This window comes from Vombatus ursinus, unplaced genomic scaffold (genome assembly GCF_900497805.2).
Source record: "Vombatus ursinus unplaced genomic scaffold, bare-nosed wombat genome assembly UNPS02014945.1, whole genome shotgun sequence".
NCBI lineage: Eukaryota > Metazoa > Chordata > Mammalia > Diprotodontia > Vombatidae > Vombatus > Vombatus ursinus.
The window spans coordinates 29,617,926-29,626,478 of NW_020954723.1; the positions used below are offsets into that span (position 1 = coordinate 29,617,926).

At 48.0% G+C, this 8,553-nt stretch overlaps 1 protein-coding gene across 7 annotated transcripts in view; it reads right to left on the reverse strand.

Annotated features, from left to right (window-relative positions):
* Positions 1–6,021, reverse strand: part of LOC114030098 (sodium/calcium exchanger 3) — a 216,225-nt gene extending 210,204 nt beyond the window's left edge. For 4 of the 7 annotated variants that reach the window (XM_027844787.1, XM_027844786.1, XM_027844785.1 and 1 more), the window contains exon 1: positions 4,927–5,903. The gene's annotated coding sequence lies outside the window, so the exon portion shown is untranslated. The other 3 variants (XM_027844784.1, XM_027844781.1, XM_027844783.1) reach the window with 3 other exon arrangements.
* Between the last annotated feature and the right edge of the window lie 2,532 nt (positions 6,022–8,553).

Below are 8,553 nucleotides of genomic sequence, written 5' to 3' on the forward strand. Positions count from 1 at the left end.
TGTGTGTGTGTGTGTGTGTGTGTGTGTGTGTGTGTGTAGAGGACAGAAATGCAGGTGGGTGGAGGTGTGTGTGTTATGTGCATGGGTGGCTATCTGTACCTGTTTACGAATGAGCAGTACGTGCATGGGACGAGCACATGTGTATGTGTTCTCTGGGTGGAAATATATGTGTAGAGAATACATGTGTGCTGAGGTAGATGTGCGTAAGTGGGAGCATGGGGAATGTGATATGTATGGACATGTCTACTCGATAGAGATGTATAAGCAAATGCACACGGAGATCATAGGCAAGTATCCATGAAATTGCAGTCAGATTTGGTCAGACCCCAGGAAAATGCTTAAGCTATTCCCCTACCTGGAATGCCCTGCCCACTTCCTCCCTGCCTCTCCAAATCCTGTTGGTGTTTTTCAGTTACTCCGTTCGGGGTTTCCTTGGCAAAGTTACTGGAGGGGTTTGCCATTTCCTTCTCCAGCTCATTTTACAGATGAGGAAACTAAGGCAAGCAGGGTTAAGTGACTTGCCCAGGGTCACCCAGCTGGTAAATGTCTGAGGTCAGATTTGAACTCATGAAGAGGAGTCTTCCTGATTCCAAGCCCAATGCTCTATCCACTGTGCCTACCAAATCCTAGCCATCCATTAAAAACAACCATCACCTCGTTAAGGTGGTGCCACCATATCCCCTTAAAACCTGATAGAGACAGCCCAGGACTCTGAACCCAAGACCTTTAGGAACAGCAATGCTTTCAGCCTAGGGTCCTCAGACATTGTCCTGGGAAACCATCCCTGTGAAGAAGTAGCCTGGCCACTGTAGTTACTACTATAGCTACTAAAAATTCGGAAAGGAAACTTCTTGTCACCAAAGTCCCTGGCACAGTCAAATGGTTCAGCTTGAGAAACTGACATGATTTTATCACTGGAAATGACATTAAAGAAGAGAAATGAACATCTGCTTTGTGCTGTACCCTAAGATCCATGGGACCTTTCTATCCGACTTGCAGCTAAAACCTTCCATACGTATTGCTTCTCCCATAGGAATGTGAGTGCCTTGGGAACAAGGTCTGTCCTAATTTCTTTTTGTATCTCCAGCACTTACCACAGTGCCTTGCACATAGCAAGAGCTTAATAAATGCTTCATTCATTCATTCATTCATTCAGGCTCAGCTCAAGTTTGCCCTGATTCAGGCAGTCTCATCCCTGCTAATTTCTCTTTCCTCTAATCTGTTGAACTCATAGTCTGAGCCACACAATCTGTTGCTGTTTTTCAGTCGCATCCCACTCTTCGTGACCCCATTTGGGGTTTTATTGGCAAAGATACTTGGCAAAAATACTTGACATTTCTTCTCTAGCTCATTTTACAGATGAGGAACCTGAGGCAAACAGGATTAAGTGACTTGCCCAGGGTCATACAACTAGTAGGTGTCTGAGGCTGGATTTGAACTCACAAAGATGAGTGTCTCTGACTCCAGGCCCAGCACTCTATCCATTTTACCACCTAGCTGCCCTACCACACAATCTAGCATTTAATAATATGTCATCTTAAATAGTTCTCTCATTTGTAAGCCTCTTGAGGTCAGGGAATATGTCTTTTAGTTCTCTTATCCCCTGCTGCATCTCAACAGAGAGGAGACATCCAATGGAGATTTGGTGAAACCATCTCAATAACATCAGCTTGCCAGAGGGAAAAACATAAAAAATCCATTGGTACTACCGGAGGTTTGTAGAGATGGGTTCAAGAGCAGAGCTTTCCTTCCTGAGGTCCTCTCTCACAGAACTTCACCAAAGACTTGAGCCACTTAGCAGTTTCCGGCCCACCCACCCCCTCTTACTTCAATGTACCCCTTCTCACCCCACATTGTGAGGCTCGGGGCAAGGTGACAACAACTACTAGCATTTATATAGCATATAAGGTTCGCAAAGCACTCTACAAATGTTACCTCACTTGATCCCTGACCCATAACCATGAAAACTATCACTGTCTGTGAACCATGCCAGAAATTGCACATGGAGACAGTACAAGGAACACCCCTGCACAGGGACATCAGAAACAGATACGCAACACCCAGGGAATGAGGTGAAAGGATAATTGATGAAGACAGGGGCATTTCTCCAAAGAAAAGGATATTTCACCACTGCACAAAGTGTGCAAGGATGACTCTCAGTTTGTCCTTGTTCTGTCCTGGAGGAATAAGATGAAAGAATCTTCTCTTTCCTGGAGGATCATAGCCCAGGGAGAAGATAGGCAACAATTCTCAAAGCCAATCTGATAGCCTCATACTACCTTCTCCAAAGCAAAGAAAATGGGAAGAATAAGACAGAAAAAATGACAAAGCAGGAGACAAAAAAGAGATGTGGTATACCTTTGAGGGGTAGGGTCATATAATGAAAAATACCCTGTTCTTAATCAACAGACCTGGGTTCTAATCCTGGCTCTGCCATTTCTAAGCTGTGACCACGGTCAAGTCACTTTGCCTCTACAATCCTCATTTTCCTCAGATGTAAAATGGGGATAATATTTGTATTATCTTCCTCAAGAGGCAGCATGGTATAGTGGATAGAGAACTGGCCTTGGAATCAGGAAGACGTGCATTGAACCCTGCCTCTCTTGCATACTGATCATGTGATCCCAAGAAAGACACAACCTCTTGATGCTTTTAGGAAATTTTCTAATCCTATAAACTGATATAGGGTATTACCTAGAGTACATATTCCCTTTACTATTGTGATTGCAAATTCCTTTGTAATTTACAGTCTGAGAGGTTAAGTTACTTGTCCAGGATCATATAGATGCTTTGCATCAGAGATATCACTTGAACATGAGTCTTCTTAAATAGTCCTCAAAACAGGGTCAAGGGAAAGTGAGGTTCCCAAAGAGCTTCTAGACTCAAGAGACCATGTTCCTGTTTGGGATGAGCTGTATTCATTATCAAAATATAACAGGGTACTAGATTAATTAGAACCTCTGCCTTTTCCAGTTCCCCATTCCTAAACCGGGTTGGAGGGTTAGGGGGTGGGAAGTAAGGTCGATCTTCTGGCATAAGATCATTTTACCTGCAATAGAGACAAAAGTGCCTATTTTGGAGAAGGTAGTTGTCGAGTAAAAAGGGGTGGAGTGGGAAACAAGAACCCAAAGTGCTGTCTAGCCATATCACTACCCAGGGAGAAGATGGGCAACAACTCTCAAAGCCAATCTGATAGCCTCATACTACCTTCTCCAAAGCAAAGAAAATGGGAAGACTAAGACAGAAAAAATGATAAATGATAAAATGATAAATGATAAAAAATGATAAATGATAAAAAAAATCTTTAGATTTTGACAGAAGGAAATGGGGGAGCACCTATGTGTGCCTTTCTGGCTATCAACTATCCACCATTAGAAGAAGCTCAAGTCAAGAAGGGATAGGACATAAGCTCATCACCAGTCCTCCTTCCCCCACAAGCCAGAAGCCGGACTGCCTCTCACGACAAAGTGAACTGCTCTTGCCCTATTTCGGGAATAGCATGGCGCAGAAGCTATATTTGAAAACCGAGGTAAACAAGATCTCAGCACAAGTGGATGGAGCACAACAGCTGTCTAAGATTAATTGCACACACAAAGAGTCATCCGGACACCAGTGGCTCACAGGCTTTCCCTTTCATCTTCAAGGGTAGCCCCTGGATCTTCTGTTATTTCTTGACCACCTACGAGGAATCCCGGTCCCAGTGCAGAGCTGCTGCCTGGGGTCCTATAAATCGCACTAGGACTATTTTAATTTCCCTCTGTCCCCTTTCTCTTCCCATCAGTAAATCGCACGATTCTTCCGTGGCTCTCTACACATCCATCACCCTCGAACACCTTCACGTGTTTGTTTTTTAATCATCAGAAGCGTGTGTATTGGGTGAAGGGAGGGAGGAAGGGAGGGGAGAAATTTATAGCACTGCATTAAAGACATTTGTTCTCTTTAACGTGCCCGCCCCCTTCACCCCTCCCCCTAGCTTTACACATACACACCCAGACACACACATTCACACTCATACTCACACATACTCACACTCGTAAATATACATAACGGGAAGAGGAAAAGCTGCCTTTCCTCTGGTGCAGCCGCTTTTCCCACAGCTTTCAGGTGCTGGGCTTCTGGGGTTCCGGTAGGGCAGCCCCAAACGGTCAACCCCGGGTCCGGAATGGGGGACCCAGTACTCGCGCTGCTTTTGGCAAAGAACCCGGGCGGGGCAGGAAGAGGGTATGTACGGTTGGGTTTTATTCCTTCGTTTCCCCCCCTCGCCCGCCCCACTTCTCTCTTCCCCATCTCCCCCTCCTCCTGTCCTCCACCGCACTCCCCGAAACCCTCCCTGACCACCATCAGAGTGGTAGCCAAAAGCGGGCCGAGGCCCCACCAGATCTTCCCAGTCTAAGTGCTCCTCCTTCGCTCCCCGTTCCCCAAATCCGCACACATTCTCTCTATTCCCCTAGAATGTGCCCCCCCCATCTCTCCACTGCTGGACTGGGCACTCGGGGGTTGCAGGGGCCACTGGCTAAGCATATGTGTGTGTGTGTGTGTATGTGTGCGCGCGCACAGACACACAACACAACACACTCTCAGACTCAAACGAGGGCACACACTCGCGCAGACACACCACCCATGACACGCTCACAGACAACACACCATACATATGTTACACTCCCAGCCACACACACCCTTCCCAAACCCACAAACATAGCATACACATAAAACATAATCTCTGAGGCACACCACACCTCTACACACACACACACACACACACACACACACACACACACACACACGAGCAACTTGAATAATTACACTTCATAAAGATAATGTACCCTAGGGCCAAGACTGGACACCCTCAGCCCTCTGCCTTCCCGAGCTCCCCATTTCTAAACCGGGGCGTTGGGGGGCGGGGAGCAGGGACGATCTTCTACTCACCTTTGGCGACGGCCTCTATGCCTCGGTCCTAGCTGGGGGGATTGGGGGAGGGGTCCGGGAAGGGGCGGTGGTGGGGGGCTCGGTGAGGAAGGTGCGTGATCCCCCCACCACAGGGCCTCCAGGTTCACAGGCAGCTCATCGCTCCCGCTGGCCGGCCGCAGACGACGAACCGAGTCCTGGGCATATCAGTCCCGCTAGCCGCGCGCGCCCACTGTGGCTCCGCAGCTGTCAGGGAGCCGAGGGGCAGCGCATCTGGAGAGGGAGGCTGGGACGGGAGGGGGTCAGGGTCTGGATCGGGGGAGCTCAGGGTCTGGATCGGGGGAGCTCAGGGTTCGTCTCAGCACTCGGACTTTTTGTTTGAAATGCGACAACTACCAAAAACCCAGCCACCCCCCAAACCGAAGCACCGACTCTGCCCAAGGGCTCCCTCCGGGAGAGCCTGAGCCCGGGAAGGAGGGAGGAAACGGCGCAGGCGGGGATCACGCCGGCTAGGGAGGCGAGGAGGAGGGTGATCGATAGGGAGCGACCTGAAGGTCTGGAGGGCCCCCTCAGACCGCAGTCACGTCGGCCGGGCTTCCCCCGGTCTGTGGCTCGCCCGCTCCCTCTCTCACACCATCACCGCGGGAGATTTCCCAGCATCTCGGCGCAAGAGGCGAACGGAATGAACTGCTCGTCTGGTTTCTGGGCGAGAGAGAGAATCTTGCCCATTAAGCTGCAGCAAGAAGCCAAATCCAAAAGCCAATCTCCAAGCCTCCAAACCACACGTCACCCTATCAGCTGGGAGCGAGAACTGCAACAGTATGACAAGCCTTGCATATTTATTCCTGAGCCGTGGGGGCATTTTCAGATTGCTTGGGCTCCAGTGGCAGGAGAGCCAGGGACAGACTCCCTGGTCCAGAAAACACAAATGTATCCAATTTAAATTTGCCACCCCCCACCCCCTATACACACACACACACACACACGCGGCGCGCGCACCCACACACCTTTAAAACACACAGCAGCAAGGCACCAGAAACTAGCCTGGCCCACCAGAGTTCTTCTAGCAGAAGGGGAAATAGCCAAGTAGCCTGACCTGAATTTCGCCTTGGGCTCTTCTCAAGAGTGAGCCAGGAGGGAGGGGATCCGCGGGGCAGGCGGGGGGGGGGGGGGGGGGGGGGATGGATGGTTGCTGAGGGGAGGGGAAAGTGGCTGGGAATGCAGAAGAGGCTTGCCCCCTGTCATTGAAGTAGCCTCCTGCAATTTCGAAATTGAAGTCTGTGCCAAACACATCTGTGGGGTTTAAATATAACAGGGAACCCTTACTCTGTCAGGGACCGCCCTGGTCCTTCCTTGAGGGAAAACTGTAACTCTTCTCTCTTTTCCCTCTCCTCTCTTCTCTTTCTAGCTTAACAGAATCCAGCCTTTCATCTTCTTAACCAAAACCAAATAACAACTTGGGAGGGAGCTGTGGTGAGGGATGGTACATATATATTTTTTAATGTTGAAAGCCAGAAAGAAAAAAAGAGGCTGACTCCCAACTTGCCGTTTGGTTTGGGGTCTGAAGACAGAAGGGAGATGGCCCTTTGGCGCCTGGCTGGGGTTTAGGGCTTGGCTCTGGGAACAAGCTGGACACATGTAGTCTTGGATTCGATGCCTTTAATTTTTTTTATATTTGTCGATCTTAGCCTTAATGGTTGGGGGGGGGGGATGTGTCTCTGCAAGGATATGCATTATCTACTTTATAGTTCTATCAAATTATTGCATTCCCACAGTATTCTGTTTTCCAGATGCACAGACACAATGAGATTACACATAGATCTCGAGTTGTAAGAGAGTTCAGAAGTCATTTAGTCCAGCTTCCTCATTTTGTAAATGAAACTGACACTTGGGGAGGTTAAATGATTTGACCAACTTCATATAGGTTATGAAAGTAGCCGTTCTAACTCCGGTCCTGTGAATAGGGACCCAGCTGTATTCCACCTCATTCAGGCTGCCCAGGATCTGAAGAGAATGCAGTTCCGCCCAAGACTCCATTCTCTTGAAGCCAGGTCACAGTAAGGGAAAGACTGAATATGAAATCTCCTGGTTGCCAGAGGGAATGGATAAGTAAAGGTGGTTTCATAATAGTAGGTGACCACTGTGGTTTACCCAAAGCCTTGGGCTAGATAATGGGAATTCTTTCCCCGGTTCTACTTTGTATTTCCCATTCTTTTATTCAGCATTACCTTGAGCAATGGACTGGGAATCTGGAGACCTGAGTTCAGATCCAACCTCTGCCACTACTTAGCTAAATGATCTTGAGCAAATTCCTTACCTTCTTCTGGACTTCAGCCCTCTCCAATCCTATTCCTTGTCACAGCTTCTTGAGGGCAGGAACTAATTGGGGTGGGGGGGATTGTACTTGCATCCTCAGTCACAAGTCATTTAATGTCATGCTCCAAGAGCTCTTTAGGACTATTAGGGATCCCTCCTCACCCCGCCCCCAACACCCCCATATAAGGTATGTTGAAATTACGGAGGAAACAGGAAGACTAGTCATAGGAGCACGTTCTAGTTTCCAGAAATTGTTGGTTTGACAGCAATGCTTCTGGGCCCAATTAATTTCTATTGGGAGTGAGGGTCATGCCATTTAATCATAGTAGCAGCTGCACCTAGTGCCCAGTCCTAAAACCCCATCAGCTGTTTCTAGCCAGTAGAGGGGTGGGTTTTAGCTCGTAACTAAAAAGAGCTATTGGAAAAAAAAAAAAAACCAAAAAACTTGAGGGCAGATGGCAGCCCATTGTTTCCCAATAGCCTTGGAGGATTAGACTCAATAACACCAAAGTTCCCTTCCAGCTCTTAGAGACTGTGATTTTATGAAATCAGAGACAGTTTCTCCTTTGCGACTATTTTCCAGCACCTTCTGTTTCTAGGATTTCCAGAAAGCAGAAAGGGGTTGGTGGGTAAAGGGAGAGGAGATGTCTCTCCACTTCCAGGGACAATAATGGTTTATAGAGTGAGCAGATAGCTGGGCAGGAGACACAGGCACATGTGCTTTGGAGGGTCTGAGACTGAACCTCAAGTCCTTGGATGCCTCCTGCTTCCTAATTCCTTCGCTGAACACAGGTCAGCAATTCGTGATCTTGAGAAATGGACGTTTCCAAACTTCGTGGTAACCTTGTGGGTCAAAGAATTTCTGAGTCCCTGATTTGAACATCGGCCAACAAGAGGGTGATTTCTGCAACAGCACACTTCTCAGAGGAAATGACCAACAACAGCATTATCCCATAGGTGGGGGACTAAAGAAAGCCATTGCTGGCCAGAAGATTTGGATTTTGTGAGCTCCTTAGACAGTGTAGATATAAGGTGAACGTAAAATATCTGCTCAGGGGCAGCTAAGTGGCACAGTGAATACAGCTCTGGCCTTGGAGTCAGGAGAACCTGCGTTCAAATCCAGCCTCAGACACTTAACACTTATTAGCTGTGTGACCCTGAGCAAGTCACTTAATCTCGATAGCCTCACCAAAAAGCAAAAATAAAAAATAAAAAAATAAAATATCTGTTCAGCAGTCCTAAAAATTACCTTTATCTTGTTGGGGGCCAGGAGGGGGACCAGGAGTGGTCCAGTACAATGAACATTATGGGTTGTTGTGGGTTTTTTTATGT